The sequence below is a fragment of the Phacochoerus africanus genome, chromosome 11, assembly GCF_016906955.1.
Source record: "Phacochoerus africanus isolate WHEZ1 chromosome 11, ROS_Pafr_v1, whole genome shotgun sequence".
Taxonomy (NCBI): domain Eukaryota; kingdom Metazoa; phylum Chordata; class Mammalia; order Artiodactyla; family Suidae; genus Phacochoerus; species Phacochoerus africanus.
Genome location: NC_062554.1, coordinates 99,091,140 through 99,116,625, shown reverse-complemented (window position 1 = coordinate 99,116,625; position 25,486 = coordinate 99,091,140). Strand labels below are relative to the sequence as shown.

The 25,486-nt window shown below is 35.2% G+C and overlaps 1 protein-coding gene and 1 non-coding gene across 8 annotated transcripts in view; both read left to right on the top strand.

Moving 5' to 3' along the window:
- The window catches only part of LOC125110736 (platelet glycoprotein 4), a 192,970-nt gene that overhangs the window by 124,339 nt on the left and 43,145 nt on the right, over positions 1-25,486 (top strand). Inside the window, exon 1 of one of the 7 annotated variants that reach the window (XM_047752250.1) lies at positions 11,050-11,115. The exons of 3 other annotated variants lie outside the window; for them this stretch is intronic. The gene's annotated coding sequence lies outside the window, so the exon portion shown is untranslated. Of the gene's footprint in view, positions 1-11,049; positions 11,121-13,961; positions 14,031-15,335; positions 15,592-25,486 lie in introns of those variants that run through there. 3 more of the 7 variants (XM_047752251.1, XM_047752245.1, XM_047752249.1) reach the window with 3 other exon arrangements.
- LOC125112294 (U2 spliceosomal RNA) lies at positions 11,206-11,388 on the top strand. The gene has a single exon (XR_007131091.1). It is a non-coding gene; the product is annotated as a U2 spliceosomal RNA (small nuclear RNA).

The window sequence follows — 25,486 nt, the reverse complement described above, 5'->3', positions numbered from 1 at the left end:
ATTTGTGGATATCGAAGAACCCTTGCATCCCTTGGATAAATCCCACTTGAGTACAATCCTTTTAATGTATTGTTGGATGCGGTTTGCTAGTATTTTGTGGAGGATTTTTATATCGATGTTCATCAGTGAAACGGGCCTGTAGTTTTCTTTTTTTGTGTGTGGTATCTTTGCCTGGTTTTGGTATCAGGGTGATGGTGGCCTCATAGAATGAGTTTGGGGGTATCCCTTCCTCTGCAATTTTTTGGAATAGTTTCAGAAGGAGAGGTGTTAGCTCTTCTCTAAATGTTTAGTAGAATTTGACTGTGAAGCCATTTGGTCCTGGACTTTGGTTTGTTGGAAGTTTTTTATTCACAGTTTCAATTTCAGTTCTTGTGACTGGTACATTCATCTTTTCTATTTCATCTTGGTTTAGTCTTGGAAGATTGTACTTTTCTAAGAATTTGTCCATTTCTTCTAGGTTTTCCATTTTATTGGCATATAGTTGCAAATAGTAGTCTCTTATGGTCCTTTGTATTTCTGTGATGTCCCTTGTTACTTCTCCTTTTTCATTTCTAATTTTATTGATTTGAGTATTCTCTCTTTTTTTCTTGATACATCTGGCTATGGGTTTATCAATTTTGTTGATCTTTTCAAAGAACCAGCTTTTTGTTTCATTGATTTTTCTATGGTTTTCTTTGTTTCTATTTCATTGATTTCTGCTCTGATATTTATGATTTCTTTTCTTCTACTAACTTTATGTCTTGTCTGTTCCTGTCTATCTAGCTGCTTTAGATGTAAAGTTAGCTTGTTGATTTGAGCTTTTTCTTGTTTCCTGAGGTGGGCTTGTACTGCTATAAACTTTCCTCTTAGAATAGCTTTTGCTTCATCCCATAGGTTTTGGAGTGTTGTTTCTTTGTTGTCATTTGCTGCTAGGTATTTTTTAATTTCCTCTTTGATTTCTTCAGTGATCTATTGGTTTTTTAGTAGCATGTTGTTAAGTCTCCACGTGTTTGTGCTTTTTGCAGTTTTTTTCCTTCTTGTTGATTTCCAGCTGTATAGCATTGTGGTCAGAAAAGATGCTTGATATGTTTTCACTTTTCTTAAAGTTACTGAGGTTGGATTTGTAGCCCAGGATGTGATCAATCTTAGAGAATGTTCCATGTGCACTTGAGAAGAATGTGTATTCTGTTGCTTTTGGATGGAATGTCCTATAAATATCTATTAAATCCATCTGTTTTAATGCTTCATTCAGGGCCTGTGTTCCCTTATTGATTTTCTGTCTGGTTGATCTGTCCATTGCTGTAAGTGGGGTGTTAAATTCCCCCAGTATTATTGTGTTATTGTTGATTTCTCCTTTTAAGGTTTTTAGCAGTTGCCTTATATATTGTGGTGAACCTATGTTGGGTGCATAGATATTTAAAATTGTTATATTTTTTTCTTGGATTTATCCTTGAATCATTAAGTACTGACCTTCCTTGTCCCTTAAAATATTCTTCATTTTAAAGTCTATTTTGTCTGTTATGATTATTACTACTCCAGCTTTCTTTTGATTCCCATTCACATGGAATATTTTCTTCCATCCTCTCACCTTCAATTTGTATGTGTCCCTAGAAGTGAAGTAGTTGTATTGAAGACAGCATAGATATGGGTCTTATTTTTGGATCCATTCAGCCAGTTTATGTCTTTTGGTTGGGGCGTTTATTCCATTAACATTTAAGGTAATTATTGATGTGTTTTTTCTTATTGCCATTTTATTAATTGCTTTGATTTGTTTTTGTTGCTCTTTTTTCTTCCCTTCTTCTCTTGTTCTCTCCTCTTGTGGTTTGATGACTATCTTTAGTGTTGTATTTGAGTTTTATATATATGACATTGTTTTAAGTTGTTGGTCTCTTAATAGCAAGTGCATCTCCACTGTCCTGCATTTATACCCTCCTCTTCTCAAGGTTTCTGATTTTGGTGGCATAATTGTGCATGGATGATTTCGTGTCTTTACTGTATATATACCTTTACTGGTGAGCCTTGTCATTTGTGGCATTTTTATTTCTGGTTGTGGCCTTTTCTTTTCTGTGTAGAGAAGTTCCTTTAATATCTGTTGTAAGGCTGGTTAAGTGTTGCTGAATTCTCTTCTCTTTTGCTTATTTATGAAGCTTTTGATTTCTCCTTCAAATCTGAATGAGATCCTTGCTGGGTAAAGTAATCTTGGTTGGAGGTTTTTTCCTTTCATCATGTTAAGTATATCATGCCACTCCTTTCTGGCCTGCAGAGTTTCTGCTGAAAAATCTGCCAATAACCTTATTGGGATTCCCTTATATGTTATTTGTTTATTTTCCCTAGCTTCTTTCAAGATTTTCTCTTTGTCTTTTTGTCAATTTGATCAGTCTGTGTCTTGTTGTGTTCCTCCTTAGGTTTATTTTATATGGTACTCATTGTGCTTCCTGGATTTGAGTGAGTGATTCCTTTCCCATATTAGGAAAGTTTTTGGCTATTATCTCTTCGAATATATTTTCTGTCCATTTCTCTCTCTCTTCTCCTTCTGGCATCCCTATAGTGCAGATGTTGACTCTCTTCATTTGTTTTCAATCTTTTTTCTCTTTTCTGCTCCACATCCATGATTTCCACTACTCTGTCCTCCACCTTGCTTATTCGTTCTTCTGCCTCCTGTATTCTGCTGTTAGATGCTTCTAATGAAATTTTTATTTCAGTTATTGTATTTTGCATCTCTTCTTGTTTAAGTTTTATATCTTGTATCCCTTTGTTGTGTTTCCTGTAAATTATCCATCATTGCCTCCAGTTTGTTTCCAATGTCTTGCATCATCTTCAGCATCAATAGTCTAAAGTCTTTTTCCTGGAGGCTGAGAATCTCCTGATCACTTAGCTACTTTTCTGGGGTTTTTTCTTTATCCCTATCTGAGTTACAGTTCTCTGTCTTTTCATTTTTATAGGTTTTTGGTGTGGTGACCTTTTTATAGATAATAGAGCTGTAGCCTCTCTTACTTCTAGTATCTGCCCCCCTTGTGGCTGAAGTTGGTACAGGGGCTTGCTGTAGGCTTCCTGATGGGAGGGAGTGATGCCTGCCCACTAGTAGGTGGAGCTGATTCCTATCCCTCTGGTGGGTGAGGTTAGAGGAGGCCTTGTGCCTGGGGGGTCTTTAGTCAGCCTCCAAAAGGCAGCTGATTCCTATCCCTCTGATGGGCGGGTTGTGATCCCACCTGGATTTTTGTTTGGCCTGGGGCTTCTCAGTGCTGATGGGTGGGGCCAGATTTTCCCAAAATGGTCACCTCCAGAGAAAGGCACACTGATGAATATTCCCAAGAGCTTTGCTTCCAGTGTCCATCCCCACAACAAGCCACATTCACCCCTGTTTTCCCAGGAGGTCCTCCAAGAATTACAGTCAGGTTTGACCCAGATTCCTATGGAGACTTTGCTTTGCCCTGGGATCCAGTGCATGTGAATGTCTATGTGCGCCTTTTAAGAATGGGATCTCTGTTTCCCCAAGTCCCATGGAGCTCCTGTGTGCAAGACCCATTGGCTTTCAATGCCAGATGCTCTGGGGGCTCTTTTTCCCAGTGCCAGATCCCCACACATGGGAGTTTGATGTGGGTCTCAGAACTCTCACTTCTGTAGGTGAGTCTCTGTGAAGTAGTTACATTCCAGTCTGTGGGGCTTCCCAGCCGGTAGGTATGGGGTTGCTTATATCTTGTAATCACTCCTCCTACCTCTTGATGTGGCCTTCTCTTTCTCTTATGGAGTAGGATAGCTTTTTGAAAGTTTCCAGTCCATTTGGTTGAAGATTGCTTAGCATTTGGTTGTAAATTTTGTTGTTTTTAGGAGAGAAGTTGAGCTCCAGTCCTTCTATTCTGCCATCTTAATCCCATCTCATGAAAGGTTTTTCTTTTGTTTTCTTTTCTTTTTTTATTACTCAAGTGAATTTATTACATCTGTAGTTGTATAATGATCATAACAATCTAATTTCACAGGATTTCCATCCCACAGCCCAAGCACATCCCTCCACCCCCCAAACTGTCTCCTCCAGAGACCATAAGTTTTTCAATGTCTGTGAGTCAGTATCTGTTCTAGAAAGAAGTTCAGTCTTATGGGAGTTCCCGTCGTGGCGCAGTGGTTAACGAATCCGACTAGGAACCATGAGGTTGCGGGTTCGGTCCCTGCCCTTGCTCAGTGGGTTAACGATCCGGCGTTGCCGTGAGCTGTGGTGTAGGTTGCAGACGCGGCTCGGATCCCGCATTGCTGTGGCTCTGGCATAGGCCAGTGGCTACAGCTCCGATTCGACCCCTAGCCTGGGAACCTCCATATGCCGTGGAAGCAGCCCAAGAAATAGCAACAACAACAACAATAACAACAACAAAAGACAAAAAAAAAAGAAGTTCAGTCTGTCCTTTTTTCAGATTCCACATGTCAGTGAAAGCATTTGATGTTGGTGTCTCATTGTATTGCTCACTTCACTTAGCATGATAGTTTCTAGGTCCATCCATGTTGCTAAAAATGCCAGTATTTCATTCCTTTTAATGGCTGAGTAATATTCCATTGTGTATATGTACCACATCTTCTTGATCCATTCCTCTGTTGATGGACATTTAGGTTATTTCCATGTTTTGGCTATTGTAAATAGTGCTGCAATGAACATCAGAGTACATGTGTCTTTGCAAGTCATGGTTTTCTCTGGACAGATGCCCAGGAGTGGGATTGCTGGATCAAATGGTAGTTCTATTTTTAGTTTTCTGATGAATCTCCATACTGTTTTCCACAGTGGTTGCACCCATTTACAATCCTACCAACACCATACTAGGGTTCCTTTTTCTCCACACCCTCTCCAGCACTTATTGTTTAGACTTAGAAATGCCGTCAATTTATTTGTATTAATTTTGTATCCTACGACTTTGCCAAATTCATGGATGAGCTCTAACAGTTTTCTGGTAGAGTCTTTAGGATTCTCTAGGTATAGTTTCATGTCATCTGCAAATAGTGATAGTTTTACTGAAAGGTTTTTCTTGATAGTAGTTCCCACATGTAGAAACCAGAGGTTATATAGCATTGGATAGATTCAAGTACAAGTTTTTACTGCTACGTATTAGTTTTGTGACCCTGAATAAATTACATAACTTCTCAGTGAATCAGATTCCCCAACTGTAAAATGGGTGCAAAATTATCTTATGGTTAAGATTTTAAAGTTAATCTATATTTGACCCATTTGGAACATTCTTACTTCTTCATAAGAAAAATCATTTAAATTATTCTTAATATCCCTTTTGGGTTTCAAGCTTGAGAGAGATGAACTTGGTCTCTGTTTTCTTACTCTCTGTGATAGTGAAAAATTAATTTCAAACATCACATCTCTGCTCCTCAGTCAAAATGAGGAAGTTGTACCAACTGATCTATAAAGAATTTTCCAGCACTAGGTTTATTTGATCACCTATTATCTGAATCTATGCTTTTTGTTTCCTGCGTTATTGGGTATATATTATTACACTAAAGTTTCCCAATTATTTTTTTTATATATTATTACACTAAAGTTTCCCAAGTATTTTTGTTTCCTGCTTTTTTGGGTATATATTATTACACTAAAGTTTCCCAAGTATATTTTTTTATGATTGACAAATGAAGATAATTTCAATAGGAGAAAATGTTCTAGATTTACAGGGTAGGTGACTAGGAGCTAGTAAACTACTGGCTATGATACCTTGGTCAAATTTCAAACAAAGAATTACACTTTTTGTGTTGACTCTCTGATTATGGAATTATATAAAAACTAATTATAAAGACTTCAATAAATTCTCAGACTACACAGAAGTGATTTAAGCAAAATGGAAGTTAGAAATTTCTACATCTATCCCTCTCCCAGAAACATGAATTTAAACAAATATCCACACCTGAAAAAACCTTTCACAAGAGCTAAGGATTCCAAGTAGGTTTTTATATTTATTTATTTATTTACTTTTGTCTTTTCTAGGGCCACACCTGTGGCATATGGAGGTTCCCAGGCTTGGGGTCTAATCGGAGCTGTAGCCACTGGCCTATGCCACAGCCCAGCAATGCAGGATCCAAGCCACATCTGCAACTTACACCACAGCTCACAGCAATGCTGGATCCTTAACCCACTGAGCAAGGCCAGGGATCAAACCTGCAACCTCTTGGTTCCTAGTCAGATATGTTAACCACTGAGCCATTATGGGAACTCCAAAGCAGGCTTTTATGGTACCTGGATGAAGTGTAAGCTGTATTTTGGAGAAATGTTAAGACAAATAGAGTACACGGCCTCATTTTTTTCAGTAAAGTATAAAATAAAGTTGGATCCTGAGAAATGTTTCCAGGGGAAGTTCTTAGGGAAATGAAGAAAGTAAAATAAAACAAAAAGAGTAAAGGGGTCACAAGGTAGGAGAAAAAAGAGTAAAATGTTGGTAAGCAGTAATTGAGCACAGCTCAATTCAAGTCTAATCTTGTTTAGAAATATATTTAGTTATCCAAAAAAATTTGTTATTATGTAAAAAAGATAGTGTTTTAAAGCTTAAAAATAAAGAACAGTTGCCCTATTTTTCCCACCTTTTCCCACTCCCCATGTTTCTTTGCAAGAGAAGACTGAACTATTTCTAGATAACATACCTAAAGTGCTACTCCTTGATTTTTTTTTAAAAAAAGCATTTCTTTTACATAATTTCCTCATGTGGAGGAGAAGGATCTTTTACAGTGTCACATACAATACCATTCTACCCACCATATTCACATACATACTTCAAACATTCCAACCCAATCGATGTGGTTATTTTTTTTTTCTTTTTACAGCTGCTGCACTTGTGGCATATGGAAGTTCCCAAGCTAAGGGTCAAATTGGAGCTGCAGCTGTCGGCCTGCAGTATAGCCATGGTAACATCAGATGGGAGCCACATCTGCAACCTATTTCAGCTTGCAGCAATTCCGAATCAGGCCAGGTATCAAACCCAAAACCATACAAAGACTATCTCAGGTTCTTAACATGCTGAGCCGCAATGGGTATTCCTTTTTTTCGCTGACAGTTTACATTATTATTATACATTTTTTGAGCAGCAGAGCCAAGAAATATACAGTGAGTGCTTGCTTTCTGTTATAATTTATGTTTTCCTGATGATAACTGCCTCCTTAAATTCTCTGTCCTACTGGTCTTATACTAACTATTGCGGGATTTTTTTCCCCTTGACCTATGACATATTTCTTGCCTTGAAACTTCCTTCTGGCTCTTCCTAGAAATTCCCTATGTCCCTCATTTGCCATACCTGTTATTTCCTTAATCCTCTATCTTCTGATTTCTTGGTTTACTTCCTTATTTTGGTGAACTTTATATTCTGAGGGTTCCTGGGCTCCTTAAGAAAGAGAGAAAGAGAAATACAATTTAGGTATATATATTAAAATGTCTTTATCCTCATTCTTGAAATTTTGTTTGCCCATAGATGAATAGGTAGAAATCATTTTTTGAAGACTTTTGAAGAGATTGCTCATTTGACTTCTGAATTCTCAGTGCTGCAATCAAAGTCTTGTCTTTCTAATTTGTGTGTGACAAGCCCACCAGAAGCTTTTATGATCTTCTGTTTATTCTTTTTTTTTTTTTTGTCTTTTTGCCTTTTCCAGGGCTGCTCCCTCGGCATATGGAGGTTCCCAGGCTAGGGGATGAATCAGAGCTGCAGCTGCTGGCCTATGCCAGAGCCTCAGCAACGTGGAATCCAAGCCGCATCTGCAACCTACACCATAGCTCACAGCAACACCGGATCCCTAACCCTCTGAGCGAGGCCAGGGATCAAACCCGCAACCTCATGGTTCCTAGTTGGATTCGTTAACCACTGAGCATGATGGGAACTCCCTCTGTTTATTCTTAATACCTGTAAAGACAGTCAGGTAGATCGTACCTGTGACCCTTTTTATCCAATGTGTTATAGTTGAGTGGCTTCCTGTCCTTTGGAAACTTATGTCTTTTGATTCTGGAAAATATTCATGCATTCTATCCTATTTCCCACTTACTGTCTGATTTTATTTTGTTTTCTGTATAAATCCCATCCTTTGAATGTTGAATCTGTTCAATGGCTACTCTAACACTGCTCTAATGGCTCCTCTCTACTCTGATGCTGTTCCTTTGATATTTCCAACCATTTGTGTTATTTTTATGATCATAGTTTAAATTTTCCAGATTCCTCTTTCACTTGTCTGCTTTTTATGATTTTCATGGTTTTCTGATTCACTAGTTTCATTATGCAATATTGTCTCGGTTGTCAGAAGATATTCATCACAAAATATTTAATGTTTTTCTTCAATTTTCTTATATTCACTCTGTTTGCTTATATGTTTTTAAATGTCTTCATGCAAGTTGGAGGTAGTCCTCAAATGTTGGTGATTTTCATGATTTTAAATCTTAAAATCATCTTGTCATTCCCTTCACCAATCTCTTCTGTCAGATTATGCTCAGGCATTTAAATCTCCTATAGCCTTTTTTAATATACTTCCCTCTACCTGTAGATATAAACCTTCACAACAAACCAGGCTTAGCTCGTGCATGTGCATTTTTTCAACCATAGCAATTACATTTATAAATGCTTTATGTGATTATCTAATTTCATTTGCCAAAAATCCCACTTCCTTCTACTTATTTATATTTAACAAATATTCTAGGGAAGATTAAGGATCCAAGAGTTCTGTGAACATATTCTTAGGAATTCAGTCCTCAGCTAAATTTCTCTCCTATGTTTGTTCCCCATCCTTTATTGTTCTTATAATATGATAAAATGATATTGGAGGTATTAATCCACATGGTTTCTTCTCTCCCATACCCTTCATTCTCTTTTCGGACTGCAAGATATGAAGCTGCAAATTGAAGCAGGACTTTTAGTGGAGATAAGGAACTGATGTTATATTACCATTCAGTTTTAATAGAGACTTGGAATAGTTTTGATCGACTTGAAACAGTTATTCTAAATACCATCCAAAAAATGATAAAAGGGCTATAAGCTTGGATAGAAGTAGGCAAGCAGAAGCTTAGATGTGAATGAATCCCAGAGAGCTTCTGTAATTGGCCCTGATGCAGACTCTCTCCTGAATGTAAGTTCTTTCTCCCCTTCCACTTCACAGGCAAGTGTGCTGCTCTCAGAGTGGAGGTATCACTCAGAGAGAAATAGCCTCAGAAAACACTGTGACGATCATGGAACCAGAGCTGTGGAATTCATGGGCTGTGTGTTGTATGTAGGTAGCTATGTTTAGAAGCAGACTCTGGAGGGCCCCTTGGACCCTGCCCTGTGCTCAGGCCCTTGAAAGTTGCATAAGAAAGCTAAGAAAAAGAGAGCTATCACCTGCAAAGTGCTCAAGGACAAGGGAAAGCCATAGCCCCAAGTTGAGAAGGGGGTATGTTCTGTGTTCTCATTTGCTCTGAAAATAACATCTATTGAGGAAAAGGTAACTGAATTTTAAACTTGAAATGACAGAAATACCAAAGGTGGAAAGTTTCTTAAAAGTGACTGTAGTAGGAGTTGCCGTCCTGGCTCTGTGGTTGATGAGTCCGACTGGGACCCATGGGGTTGCGGGTTCGGTCCCTGGCCTTGCTCAGTTGGTTGGGGATCCGGCATTGCCATGGGCTGTGGTGTAGGTTGCAGATGAGGCTCGGATCCTGCGTTGCTGTGGTTCCGGCGTAGGCTGGCGTCTGCAGCTCCAATTGGACCCCTGGCCTGGGAACCTCCATGTGCCGTGGGAGCGGCCCTAGAAAAAGGACAAAAAGACAAAAGACCAAAAAAAAAAAAAAGTGACTGTAGTAAATATTGGTGGATCAGCCAAAATGGAGTCTGGAGGAAAAATGAAATTTAGTAAAAGATAATTTCATTTTTTCACACCTGAGCTTGTGACTGTAAAACTCATTTCTATTTCAGTAATATACAGACATTCCCAAAGTTTCCACCTATGATGGTTCTTTCTTGCCAAAAAAAATGGAAAGCCCTTTCCAAGTTACCATAGTAGCTTTTCTTTGTTTTAGATAGTTAATATTTCACATTACTTTTGTCAGCATAGACAGTTCTGTTTCCCAGGATTAGAGAAACTTGGTCTTGATTTTTACTTTGAACTTTAATTTCGAAACTTTAACATGTAATGTATTCTCCCTTTAAAGAAATGTACCCTTCTAGGTGACAGGAGATCTTGTGGTATTTCAGTGGTCTTTATTTTGAGTTGATTGTATACATACACACACATGCATATGCAATTTGAGCAAATAATTGTATTACCAAGATGACAAGTTAGCCAATATTTTAAAAAGGCTGCTTTGGAAAAAAGCTAGCATTTTGGAAGCTGATAATTATTTCCTAATGTGTACTGTTTGATCAGTACATAAATGTCCTCATATACATTGTCCTACGTTCCTTGGCTTATTCTGTTACTTGTAGACAAAAGCATCCCAACTGATAGAGCCATACCTCAGCACTCTTTGACCTTGAACAATTTAAACTCTCTGTCCTTTGCCTCTCAGTACTTCAGCCATTTGTAATATTAGGAAAAACAATAATTCTTACTTCAAAACATTGTTATGAAGATTAATTTAGATAATACATATACAGTTCTTGGAATGGTGTTCAGCTTACATTAAGCACTCAGTGTTAGCCTTTGGTATATCATTAAGTACCAAGTAGTATTCTAAGGAATAAAAATGGTAATGCAATCATTTTGAAAGTCAGGCAGCTCACAACAAGACTATGTCACCTGCCCTACAGATAGATTCTGGAGATAATTTCAATGACTTTTAAATGTACTCACCAGAAATAGCTTTGGTCATACTTAGCCTAAAGGAGGAAAGGGCACACACAACATTCAGGAGATATTTACAATAAAACAATTATTTGCTCAGTTATCTCATTCTATAAAGTTGTCCCTATACCTGAACATGTACTTGTGGGTTTCAACAATGAAGCTTAATGAATTTCAAGGCATGAAGTGTCCAGCCCCTGCCCCCAGGGACTTTGAGAATTACCTATTGGATAGAGGACAGAAGACTCGCCTTCTTATTACCTAATCCAGTTGAGCAATAGAGAAGCGAGAGACTCCAGAACAAACTGCCTGACAGAGGCCAGAGTGAGGGTTACATATTGGAAGGAGTGTGAGGTCCTCACGTTGCCTCTGAATCTGGTAAGGTTAGTAGAGCTTGGAAGTGAATATGATCAGAAAGCATTGTAATTGGGTGGCACCTGTAGAGTAGATTTTAAAATGAGTATTCTGATCGCTTCTCGGCCTTTTGGCTAAGATCAAGTGTAGTATCTATTTTACCAGTTTAATAAAATGAGTATTCTGAGATTGTGAAAAAACTTTTAAACAGAGGGGAATTAAGGAGATTAAAGGGAAATTGGTACTTCTAAAAAGCTAGCTTTGATGACTTAAGTGCTACAATACAGGCTATCCATACTTTAAGAATATTTTATGGTAAGAAATAGAAGAACCAGGAAATTTTCATTTGAAAATATTTTTCCTTTGTGCTTTCAAATGGAACTAAATTTCCCCCATGTTTATTTATTTTTTTTAAATAAGAATGTGGTACTTAAGTTTCCATCTTATTGTGAATTAGTATTTATACATCCTCAGTTTTCTTGTTTCCTTCGGCCTGGATATGAATATTTGCTTTCTCTAAACCCTAACATTTACAGTAAAATGATATGCTTTATCCATGGTAAGAGGCATATAAATATACTAAGATCTTTTGAAAATTTATATTATTTAATACAGAAAAGAAATATGAACTGTCTTAAACACTTACCTTTTGATATATTTAATCTGACTAGTTTTTGATTTTAAAAAATTATTGGAATGCTTCCAAAGTTATATATATACCTTTACTTTTAATCTTCATCATCTTCAATTTATATTTTTATGTTTTTATAACATTCAGCATATTTGCCTTCATTTTCTAAATTTAAATGAGCTTTTCTTTATCTGTAATATAACAGAGATTTGTGAAATGCATCTAGTATGTTTTTCCTTTTTTTTCACATTAAAATTTTTGTGCTTTGAAGGAGAATTTTTAGTTCCTACTTGTACTTTTTTATGTAAGAAAAGCTAGGACTTTTGTCAGTTTAATTGAAATTTCTTTTGAGTTCTAAGGTGAAATTACATTTTTCTTTCCCAAATAGTGCCCAAATATAGCAGATACCTAATTAATTTGAAATGAATTTCTCTAATCTTAAATATTTTGATGTTTCCACAACAACTTTTTATATTTTGTTACTTGAAGCCACTGGTTTCTGGTAGAAATTTCTATACATTCTAAAGATGAAGAAATATCCTTTGCCTTTAGGTTAGCCAATATGCTTTTTTTGTGTTGGTCAATGCATGGTAATTGTTTGCTGACTCTGGCTTGAGGAAAAAGCTTGGAATATCTGTTCCTCTGTGACACTTGTCATCTCTCCTTCCAATTTACAGCCACCCCCACCCTTAGCCCAGTAGGTTCCACTGTACCAGAAGCCTTCCATTATACCATCCTTTATATGAATTTTTACTTTTTCTCTGTATCTGTCATTCTATGAAGCTAGAGGGTTTTGTTTATTTGTTTGTTTTCATAATTTCTGAACCCAAAAATATCTGGTGCCAAGGAAGAATAAGTTATTAAATTAAGAAATTCTGTTAACAAACTAGTTGTTTTACCTACAAGGTGTATATGAAAATTATGAAAATAATTCTGAAACATCAAAGTAGCAAAGCAAAATGAATCTACTGAGTGATTTATATCCGCAAAAGTTAAGGATTTACATAGGAGCAAGAAAATGCTTTATATAATCACGCATCCTTACGTCTTCCTACTAATCTTTAATGTTGTCATCTGGATGCATAAACTCAAGGTGATATATTTCATACTAATATTGGAAATCTTAGCATTTATCTAATTTTCTCTGTCAGTTATCTCCTCTGTAAAAATGTGGTTAACACTACCTTCTTATAGAATATTTTGTAGACTTGAATAATGACATGGGCACATTTAGCATGGCACCTGATCCATGTAATATGTTAACAAATATTTATCCTTTCCCTTATCCTTTCCTACAACTTTTCAACTTGTCCTTAAAGGGGGAAGGAATAGACTAAATTAAATATAATATTCCATTTTTATATTTAATAATTTAAGTATTTTTTAAAATATTTAAAATAATAAAATTTTTAAAAGTTGAAATAGGGAGTTCCCGTCGTGGCTCAGTGGTTAACGAATCCAACTAGGAACCATGAGGTTGCAGGTTCGATCCCTGGCCTTGCTCATTGGGTTAAGGATCCTGTCGTTGCTGTGAACTGTGGTGTAGATTGCAGATGCGGCTCAGATTCCGCATTGCTGTGGCTCTGGCATAGGCTGGCGGCTACAGCTGCGATTCGACCCCTAGCCTGGGAACCTCTATATGCCGCGGGAGCGGCCCAAGAAAATGGCAAAAGACTAAAAAAAAAAAAAAAAAAGTGAAATAGCACTGGAATCAGAGTAATTTTTGAAACCATATAACACTCTAGTAACAAGGTACAGCTTATGTGAATCAAAGAGGTGTAAATTGTTCCAATTATCCAGGAACTTAATAGTAAACTGACTCGCATTGCTGAAGAAGAACAAAGTATAACGACATACACCAAAAAATTAAAGTAAACCTTCAGAAAATAACAGGCCAGAACCTGGGAAAATATATGTGAAAAGAGGAAAGATAAGAGAAAAAAAAAATCGGGAGAAAAATCAATAATCCAGTTGAGGGTTTTTATTTTTTACTACCATTAGGGCACTGTAAAACAATAATTTCTGGCTTCCCAAACCTTTGAAACTTCATCTGTCAAATCATCAAGACTAGATGACTCTTAATATTCCTTCAAATTTTGTAATATAAAGGTCATGAACAAGAGAGAAAAAAATGTCTCATGCATGGAAGTGGGCAAAAGGTCTTTGAAATAAGAGTCAAAGCTATTTATATCTGAAAACATGTGAATGTCCTGTGAGCCCAGAGACTTGTAGTTGTCTGCTCTAGAATCTTTATTCAGAAGTGTTCTCTGTGTCTGAGCTACACCTCTAGAATATGAGCTCCTTGAAGGTAAGTGTTGCTAAACTATCCAAGTCAATTTGGGTACACATGATTATTGGGTTATCTTGACAAATATTGGTAGGCTTCAGTAAATAGGAGTAGGAAGAGCTGCAGATCTCCTTCCCAAAGCAGGGAAAGTCCTCTCAGAATGGGCTTCTTCTGATGGAAGCAGTTAAGTATCAAGCAAGAACCCAAACTGCTCCATGGGCTCTGTGGAGTCCCCATATTCAAGTCCTTTTAAGTGTCCCAAGTGTACCAGGATCTTTCATGGAAGATTCATCAGAGACACAGACTTAACATGCTAACTGCAGACTTCAGCTAACCATCCTGTCCTAGCCAGGCAATCAGTAATACCCTGAACTCAAGAGACAGGCGATGGACCATTTCTGAACTGGACTTGATGGGTTTTAATAGCCTGTGATATAAGGGTAGAGAGTTAGCTAGTAATATTTCTAGCCAATTTATATATCTTTGAAGCTACTAATTTCACCAGTGAAAACCTCAATATTATATTTATTACAAATATTTTCAGATCTTAGGAAATAAAGATAACTAAGTTTTAGCTAAATTACAGATATCAATTACATGCTAAGTAAACAGCTCTAGAATGAATGTTCACAGCTAGGGTAGTTGTCAACTTTGAAAAAGGTAAATTAAAATCTTCAATACTCCCATATTATATCTTATTTGGAAGTACTTAAACTACATTACACTGTAGGGATCATGCTTTCTTCTTTGTGACAGAATTCTAGGCACATAGTGGCCACCTGACCCATCTTCATTGAGTATAGTGTATATGAGGATGCATGTTATCAACATGAATCCCTACAGAATTATTGCCTTAAATGATAAAGGAAAAACTCATATAGTTTTGTGTAATTTAGCATATACTGTAATGGCTTAATTTGTTTTTAGAATACCTTTATTTTTGTCTTCTTTTTGGTTCTTCCAAGTTGCATATATAATAGTATACCCACCGAATTTTGCTCATCTTATGTTTTCTTAAATGGCAAAAGAATGTCATAACTGTTATAAATCCGAACTTGTTCATTTTGCAAGGCCCTGCTGCATGTGTTATTGACAGTTTGTTTCTTATACTAAAGACCAGTGTGCATGTTGTTATGTGGTTCCTAGGAAGACTGTAAAGTCCTAAACTGAGACGAGGATGTAAAGAGTCAAGGGAATTGCTCTGAGAAAATAAGTAGGGATATCCCTGGAGAGGGAGCTGCTTCTGTGTTCTTTTAAACGTCACACAGTAATTGTTTCTTTTTTTAAGGAAAGAACAGGGGGAAGAGCAGATCATTTTCTAGTTGGAGAGCTTGGCAAACACAGGCTGCAGGGTTTACTTTGGTTTAGGAATCCCACTGTCTCACTGGAGTGTTAATCAAAATTCCACAGCCATTTGTGGATACTTGGAGGTGGGGCGGACTGATGCACAGCAATATTTTGACCCAGCACTTGAAGCAAATACAACCAGAGTCATCAGTGTTAATTCCACTGTATTCCAACCAGCATTTTGAAAGTGTGTTGATATTGGTGACCTTGCTCTTTTTCATCGGACTCCTAACTGGTAATTGTGCCTATGTAATTGCTGTGAAGTTATCTAGCCTAACAATGTAGGACTCAATACTGGTGCCTGAAATACTTAAATCTCTGACTTTGATCTAATTTTTGCTTTGTTCTTGTCTAGTTTAAGCTATACTTGCATTTTTCTCTTCTCTTGAGAGGTAAAGTGTGCCTGTCCTAAGCTTTTAGTTAAGAACTTGTGTCTAAAAGAAAGTGGAAGGAGTCAGTCAGGTGTTTTAACTTTACTATGATCTTGTCAGGAATAATAACAGTACTAAGTGATAAGAGGACATTCAAAAAATACTTGAAATTGTTCAAGCTCTCCAACATACTTCTTTTTGTATACATGCAACAACGGAGGAATAACTTAATAGAGCAACATATTGAAAGGAAAAACTCATGTGCAGCTATTTTCTTTTATTCTTAAAAATGTATCTGCCCAGGAAGACTGTTAAATTATACATGGTTACCTTTACCTGAAGAGGCAATTATAATGAATATCATTATATATATTTTTAGACTCTCACAGATTAAGATTATAAACAGAGTGGTGGTCTTCCCAGTCTTGGTGAAAGAAGAATCTACCCTCCTCCACTTCTTATAATCAACAGTAACCAGGAGAGATCATAAGCAGTTTCTACCAGGGCATGCCTGGAATGGATCTAATCAACAAGGGGTTACCATGACTTAATAGAGAGGTGACTTGGAGATTTTATTTTAGGTTAGGGAACCCAGGCATCATATTTTAAACTTGACTTGAGCTACTGAATCTTTGGTACAACAGCTAACAGGATATAGGAAGTAACGTTAAAAAAAATAGCTTTTAAATTAAAGCCAGTTTTCTATTCGCAGATCATCCCTATGAGGTTTTTCATGGCAGGAGCTAGCTGCATAGAATGATAATGGGAGACAGAAAAAAACAGGTATAAGAATTAGGTAAAATTTTACAGATTCCAGACATAAAACCATTTCTATTAATGATATTTATTTCAACCTGTATTGTGATATAATTTTATGTAGAAACAAACACTATTTGTACACTTTAACTCCATTTCATTGTGATTATCTTAAATAGCTGGAAACTTAAATAGACAGAAACTGAATTAAAAGAGCACACTGGAGGCAATAGTTTGCCACAGTGGCTGTCATGTGAAGATAGACGACTAGAGAAAGTGTTTAACGTAGACAAGGGCAGGTAACGTTAATAAAAAGGAAAAATTCATAACCTAGCTTTTACCTCAGACTCACACAATTCAGTTTAATGTTTTGGTAGTTAATATTGTTATTTTTGCATTCCAGACAACCTATAATTAAGTATTTTGATTCAACATCACAATTACTGATTTATAATTATGTACGTTACCTAAATGTAAATAATTAGAAAACAAAAAATTGAAATGACATGCTGAATGGGAATGCTACCATCAGATGTATTTTTATATGAAAAGGCAAGGATTTTAAGAATGTCAGCATTTGGAGGGTCGGATTAAGTGTTGAATCTTGTTTATTCATTCAACAAATATTTGTCTGCACATCCAATACTAGGCACTGACCATTTTCTGTACCTACGTTAATCCACTTAGCACTCTGAGTAATCAGTTGTGTACTACAAATAAAATTATTTAATAAGTTAAACCCATCAATATAGAGGATGGTTTATATGGGTCAGTTCTTGACTGGGTAATTACAGAATTCTCCACTGAGTTTGGTACCACAAGTTCTCGTATTTTTCCTTTAGGAATGATGAAAGATCAGTGAACTCCTAAGTATCTGAAGTCTGTGGAGTCTTAGGTTGCTTAGAAACTCAGTGACTATGGGCTTGCTATGGCAACCCTATTTATCACTGAATGCAAAATTAACTTAGCTGGCATTTTGCCAAATCTCCATATTTTGCTGGTAAAAATATTCAGATCAGTTCTTCTATCACATTAGTACTTATTATTTACACAATAAAACTAAATAATGCTATAATTAACCACATTTTGAAAAGAATAATTTACAGTGTATAATAGATATATAATTAAGCTTAAATTCATTATGTAATTTTACTTATATCAAATTTATTGTCAGCTGGTTATTACCCCATTGCCTAAATTTGCTTATGTACATACAAAATTTGCATTGAATTAGAATCACGAGAAAGTTAGACTAGTACAGTATGTAATCTATGTGATAATAAAAAGGCTCTGTAAATTTGACTTCTATTAATCTATACAAATCCATCTATAAATTTATCATTACATGTATATGTAGTATATTTTAATGATTTTTTATTTTGCATTATTGACTCTTCATTCACATATAACAAATTTCTTTGAAAAATTTTTACCATATTTTTTCTCTTTAAACTCTTAAACACCATGTAATTTGTACACACAAATGTGTTAAAAACTAATTTATTTGAAACACATATTTTGGTAGTAATGGAAAAGACATTAGGGGATGTATTCTCACCTTCAGTCTAGGTGTTTGTTCCTTGAAGTACATTTTCAACTGTTTTGCCTTTTTTGATTTAAGGCATTTTTTTTTAGATTTTAATAATACTTTATATTAGTTTTTTGCATATTCATGCTATATATTATCTGTAGTCTTCTTTGTATCTCTTCATACATGGGCATTGTCTTTATCTTATCTCCCTACTGATTCCACCTCTCATGTTTATCGTGGCAAATAGCAGCGGTAGAGCCTGCAGTCTCTCCTGAGATTAGACCGCTGCTACAAGGTTCTAGTTACTGTCCTTTTCTCCTGGGTTTTGGCATTTATGCATTCTGTTTTGACATTTAAGAGTTTGTCATATTAAAATTTCTCTTAAGGATAATAGAATCAGTGCGACTCAGGTTTTTAAGGGACAAGGACACACTTGGTGATATTTTCAATTTTTTCTTTATACTTTATTCATTTCTATAGAATTCTGCAATTCATCAATTTTCTGAATCTTCTAGCATGTCAGTTCAACTGGGCAGTACCCATTTTAATGACAGTTCAAAAGCTACCTCCATATTCAGACTTACAAAGCATGCACTAATGGATACTGACATGGTATTGCCTCTGAAAATATTAATGTTCTATTTAATACTTTCCTTTAATTAAACTATTTAATTGATATAAGTTAACATATTATAAGAATTTTAGTTTTATAAGAACATTGATCTCCTCAGGTATGTGCTTTTGTTCATTATGGATGGGAATTCATCTTTCTACTATCATCTGTCCCCATCTGCAGTTAAGGGTTTGCAGTTAAGGTATTCTATATATATATATATAAATATAAGTAAAATAGAGTCACAGTATTTTGTATGTGCTAAATATTATATTAATATCCCTGTTTATTGCATATGGTAAAGAAAATCATGTGTCAGGAATTTTTTCCTCCTTTACTTTTTTTTAGGGGCCTACATATTAAATCATATTTCTTGATCACACTTACTGAGCTAGAAATTTGTTTAGATGTTTAGTTTTAAAATGTATGTTATCTAGAGTCCACATTTTACACAGAATCTCAGGGCATCAGTTTGAGTGCTTTCAACTCAAACAAGCTGAATCAATACATGGATTTGGGGGGCCCATTTAACTGCAAACCCCAGAGTTAGCACGCTACAGAAACAGTTGGATCCAGCTCTTGGCTCTTCTGAACTTAACCCTGGTTGACCTTCTTTGAAGTTCCTGGTAGCTAAAGTATTGTTTCCTTACTCTTACACAAAGAGTTTGCAGATGGGGACAGATGATAGTAGAAAGATGAATTCCCATCCATATTGAATAAAGCACATAGCTGAGGAGATGAATGTTCTTATAAAACTAAAATTCTTATAATATGTTAACTTATGTCAATTAAATAGTTTAATTAAAAGAAAATATTAAATAGAATATTAATATTTTTAGAGGTAATACCATGTCAGTATCCTTTAGTGCATGTTTTATAAGTCTAAATATGGAGGTAGCTTTTGAATTGTCCCCTCTCTGATCAACACTGAGGGGCATCTCTGAAAGCAAAGTCAGCTGCTTGTGGCTTCTCACATCACAGGATGCACTAAGGGTTTGAAGGTAAGTTCTGGAAGAAACATTCCTGTCTTCCTTTCCTCTGGGAAATTCTTAAGTGTATGGAAATATCCCTTAAGAATTATGATTTAGTCAATCAAAACGACTGAACTTAGTTATATTTACCCATCTTTAAAAATTGAAGCTAAGCCCCTAAAGCATGTCCCAAAATTCACATATTAGAATTTTTCAAAAATCAGATATGGTCTATTTTTAATTTTAATTTTATTCACCTAAGATTGGATGAAGGTTGTCAGAAAGGGTGACAGTCAGTGGTAGAATATTTCATCATAGAAAGATTTTCCATGTAGTCAATTTACATTGAAAGACTAAAAAAGAAAATTGCCCCAGTACTTTTTTCCCTAACCTAAATAACATGGCAGATAAGCCGGAGAAAGTTTAGTAAATAGCAAAAATTTAATTTAATCTTCATTTTTTAAAAATTTCATAAGAATTTACATATTTTCTACATAGGATGGTAAATACGAGCTTAAAAGAGTAAGTGATAGAATAAGCTTCAGTTATGATGAAAATATTTTTGGTACAATTTGGAAACGTGTGATTGTGTATTGAACTGCCATTGGAAGCTAGGTGTCTTTCAAAATAGAAACACCTGTTATGTGGATAATGTGAGCATATCAAAAAAAGGAGTAAAGGATCACATGAATTCATAGTTTCTGCTAATTTAGGAAGAGCTGTGATTTTGTAAGTGCAGTTGCAATTAATTATTTTGGCTGCAATTCCAAATTTATATACCTAAAACCACATATCATTCTGAAAAAAATATTAGAAATAAGATACCAAATTAAAATCAGCTACGACAGATAAATGCAAGATAACTATGTAAGAAATGGAAAAATCAGAACAGAGAGGCTTGTGAAGTTAAAACTGAAATTTGTTATAAAAATAATAGTTTGGGCCAGTCTTCTTTATAACATGGGAAATATTTAGCAGATTTTAAGTTTGTGTTGTAAGAAATGGTATGGTTTCTATGTTTTTATGGACTTATTTTATCTACAAATTATTACTTACTGTAGCCCTCTTTCCTCCAACCTATTGTGATTATCCTGTTTTCCCTGAGGAGTTGTAGAAAATGAGAGGAAAAACAGGCCTGCAACAGTCTTGGATTAGGTCCAGCAAATGTTTTTAGTCCTTGGAAAACAGGGAGGATGCTGCTCCAAGCCTTGTATATGCATCTTGTAAAAACAATAATAATCTTAGCTTATTTACTCTGAATTGGGAAAGTACTGTGTTGTTAACCAAAGGATTATTACAGAGTACACTGAAACTCACTCACACCATATAAGTAGCTCAATTCACCTTTGCATCTTTGCCCATGAACAAGAGGCGCTGTAGAGCAGGACATTTTGCTTACTAAATACCACAACCGAGAACCCTGGGCCCTGAAAGCCAAGAAACAGTTGTCCTAGCAGTCTCTGAAGATAGATATACTAATCAAGCCATGTAAAACTAGCAGGACTAGTAAATCTTTAAGGGTAACATTGCACAGCCATTCAGATTACATAGACTGCTACTGTTTACTTAAATCACAAGCTCAGAACAAAAGAGAGGAATGACATAGGGGAATCTGAAAGGGGATGGTCAGAATTAATATGATTCGAGTCCTTTGTTGTTTATTGAAGAACAAGGAGGATAACTGACACTTGCATACAGACAGAGCTGATGTTACCTAAAACTACATAAACCTACCTAGTACAGTTACAAGGATGGAAGATTTCTTTCTGCTTAACTACAAGGTTAATACGTTTATCAAATCCATTGTCACCACTGCCCCTTAATGCAAAGCAAATTTTAATGCTGTTACTGAAATATCAGGGCTAAAATGAAATTTAATAGGTGAGCCGAACTTCTCTATTATTCAAAATTTAAATGTGAAGTTCGAAGGGGAAAGTTTTACTCTAACCCTGACTAGTCATCATTGCTTTCATTTAAGCAGATAACCAGCTGTCACAGAGAAACATGCAGAACAGTTGCAGGATTCCAATATTTTAGAATTCTGAATTTTTATGATAACTGTCTTATCATGGAGTAGTAGTAGTAGTCTGATACTTTTTATTTTGTTTGGATTTTAATGTTTATGATTTATAGAATATACTCATGGAAATAAGGTATATAGAAAAGAATTTAAGTGATTTATAACATTTCAATGAAAATACTTGCTTTCAGAAGTTTTATCAGTTTTGTGTGTGTGTGTATGTGTGTGTGTACAGTCTATTTGTGGGTATGTATGTGTGTTATACCTGCTTTTTGTTTGTTTTTTATAAACTATTGTATGAGCAAGATGTTCCCACTTTGAAGCCTTATGCATTCTTGGAACTCTTAAGACTATATTTCCAGTTCTTCAAAGGAGTTCATCTGAGAAGTAGCACTCTAAACCAAACCGTTTGGTCTCTTTCAAGACAGAAAACCCACGTTTGCCACAAACAAATCTTCCCTTAAGCACACTGAGTACCAATCTGGAAAATGATGAACTGATTTCACTACAAGGTTTGATAGACTATATTCCTTTAAAAAATTTCTAGTCACTTCTTGCACTCAAATGCAAGGTTTGTGTCAAATGTATCTTCAAAGTGTCAGGGTAGAAGGATCAAACTTCTCCATTTCAATCAAACAAACAGAGGCATCAGAAACATTTTTTCCTGAGTGGTGATTTCTAAAATAAATTATTATATAATATGCTTCTTTGAAAGTTTTTTTTTTCAGCTTTAAAAAGGAATTTAATGAGGTATGCTTCCATGTCCCTGGAAAAGTGTATATAATGTGCCTGTTGCACGCATGTATCTTTCAGGAATCTGGCACCTAAGTGTTTTGTCTTTCTCTTAGTAGATTGTCAGATGGCATAGATGTCACTATACTTAAGAGTTTAAAGAAGGACTAGCCATTGTGGTTAGTACGTCTCTTTATTTACTAAATGGAACAAAATCACTTGAAGTTTCATTATCCACCTTATTTCTTTGTTTTTATACATTCATCATGCTCTCCAGCTTTTTTTTTAAAGTAGTGTTTAAACAGAATAATTTTTTTTTCTCATTTTGATCAAGTCATCAGCCAATGTGAATGTAAATTGATTTCTCTAAAATTTCTTAAAGTCATTTTATTTATTCAATTTTTAAGACTCCCTTCAGGGACTATTTGTAGTCTAGATGACATTTATCAGCACAAAATTTTGTTTTACCCTCAATTCAATGAATTTTATATTTCTGCCATGTAAAATTTCAAATGAACTGCTCACATAATGTTTTTTCTTGAACTTTTGGGGGGTCATTTGTTTAACTAAATGCTTATTTTTGTTGCTGATTATTTACTGATTTTTTTTCCCGTTATTTCACAACATCATGCTTTGAGGCCTAGTTATCTGTTTACCTGAAATTTTCTCTTTTTCCCCCTAATAATTTCCCTTCTAATGTATGAATACAAATTGCTCTGATGATTACACTGATCTTAACATTTCCTTAAGTCTCTTAGTATTTAAATGTTGACTTTCTCCCCCTCTCCTTAGAGAGATAAGTCAATTGCAAACAGTTCAAGCTAAGATTAGGTCTGCCAATATTTTTCAGAGGCGTATGAGATTTACCTACTGATCTGGCCCTGCCCACATGAGAACAATCCATATTTACAGAGGTGCTCTCACTTTCATCTCTTTTACACACATCTCCTACCACCGCTTGTATGAAACATATAAATAAGTTTATCTTATGTCTTTAATACAGTAGATTTACTTTCATCATGTGCTTGGATTCATTAGACTACATGGCTTAAGTCTAAACTTTAATGACTCTGATATTCTGCCTTTTATCTTCAATGATGTCCTTGAAATTTTCTTTTAAAGGTAATATTAGAAACCTCCATTTTAAACTCTCATGCTTTCCCTGACATTACTGTATACTGTTCTGCCTTATGCATTTAATACTCTTTTAAAATTACATACATGTATATTTACTTTTATTCCTGCATTTGAAGTAATTCCTTGCCAAATAAAGTAGGTAGAACCTGCCATTACTAATATAAGTGAAGAAACCAGCAAAAAAAAATAGTTCTTTATGTATATACACACACACACACAATCATATGTGTTATGCATGTGCATAAATAATGTGTGTGTACATCTCCACACTCAGTTACGCCAAGGATTAAAGTGATAAAAAAAAAATTTTACCTTAGCGTTTAACAATGGTAAACAATGTTTTGAGAAACTTTACAGTGTAGGTGTGCAATGTATGTGCTCTAGGTCTTTAGAATGAATTTTGTTTTATTTAATCTCAAAATAATTCTCTTACTTGCCACTTACAGAATGTATTCATTGTTCATCCCCTGTTTGTTGTATTTAGATATTTTCTTATCTAATATCAGGTTATTTAAAGTTGTTTATTCAATTTTCCCAAATGTCTTGAAAAGAATATGTAAAGTAAGTATTGATCAAGACCTCATATATGTGTACATATATATACTTTTTTTTTTTCTTCAGAGAAAAGTACAAGCTCTTCATTCAGTCTTTCTGGGTTTTAATCCTTGTTTTGGCACATATTAGCTGTGTGACCTCAACTAGTGGTCTAAAGAACATAGTAAGTTGGTATAATAGGTCAGCAAAATAATATGTGAAATATATTTCTACAACTGGCAGATAGTAAGCCCCAGATACATGTTAACTCTGTTATCATCCTTATAGTTTATAGGTCTTCGCTTATCCATACAACCTAGAACTATAATGTATATGATACTAAAATTCTACTTTTCATTTGCTGTACTCTAAAAAAAAGAAATGAATCACTTAAAATATTTTATCTATTACATAGAATCTGCATACAGTTTACATTTAAAATTTAAATCTACCATATGATTTGATCTTCAGGTTGAGACTCTTATCTCTTTGACCAGAAAGGAAATCAGGAACATGGTGACTATCTGCTTGCTCCCAATTCACAAAACCTTTCATCACTAACAAAACTGTTAACTTGGGCCATGTGATTCCTCTTCTAGAAATTTTTAGTATTGGCTTCTCAAATATGTTGCAATATTTATAATTACTCAACTTACTTTACTCTTCCTCTTTTACTCCACAAGTGTCACATTCCATGAATGAGCTTATCTAGAAATACTGTTCTAAGGATCTTTTTTTTTTTTTTTTTGTCATCTTAGTGCCGCACCCATGGCATATGGAAGTTTCCAGACTAGGGGTTGAATCAGAGCTGTAGCCTCAGGTCTATGCCACAGCCACAGCAATACCAGATCTGAGCTGCATCTGTGACATAAAACAGCTCACAGCAATACTGGATCTTTTAGCCCACTGAGTGAGGCCAGTGATCAAACATGCGTTGTCATCATGGATACTAGTCAGGTTTGTACATCAGCATATAAACAAATCTATGAGTACATGAATTTTTAGCATTGTTTTTATAAGATCAGAGGATCAGAAAAAACAGAAGTTCTGTTAGATCTAAGACTGGTCATTTAAAAGACAATACTACATTTATTATGGAATTATTTTATTAAAGAAAAAAGAGAACATTAACACTTTCCATGACATGAGAATATCTTCAAGGCACCTAATATCGGAAGAGGCATGTTGAAGATTGATTCAATATATGCATTAGTCACTGTGCATATATATGTTATATGTGTGTGTGTGTCTATAACTTTAAATTTTATATGTATATATGGATTTACTGGGGAATGGGAATATACTTAACATTAGTCATTTCTAAGGAATAGAATTGGTGGTCTTATTTTATGCCTTTCCGTAAATTTCCTTTTTTTTAATTTTTTTAATGCAGTGAATTTTATTACATTTATAGTTGTACAATGATCATCACAACCCAGTTTTATAGCATTTCCATCCCAAACCC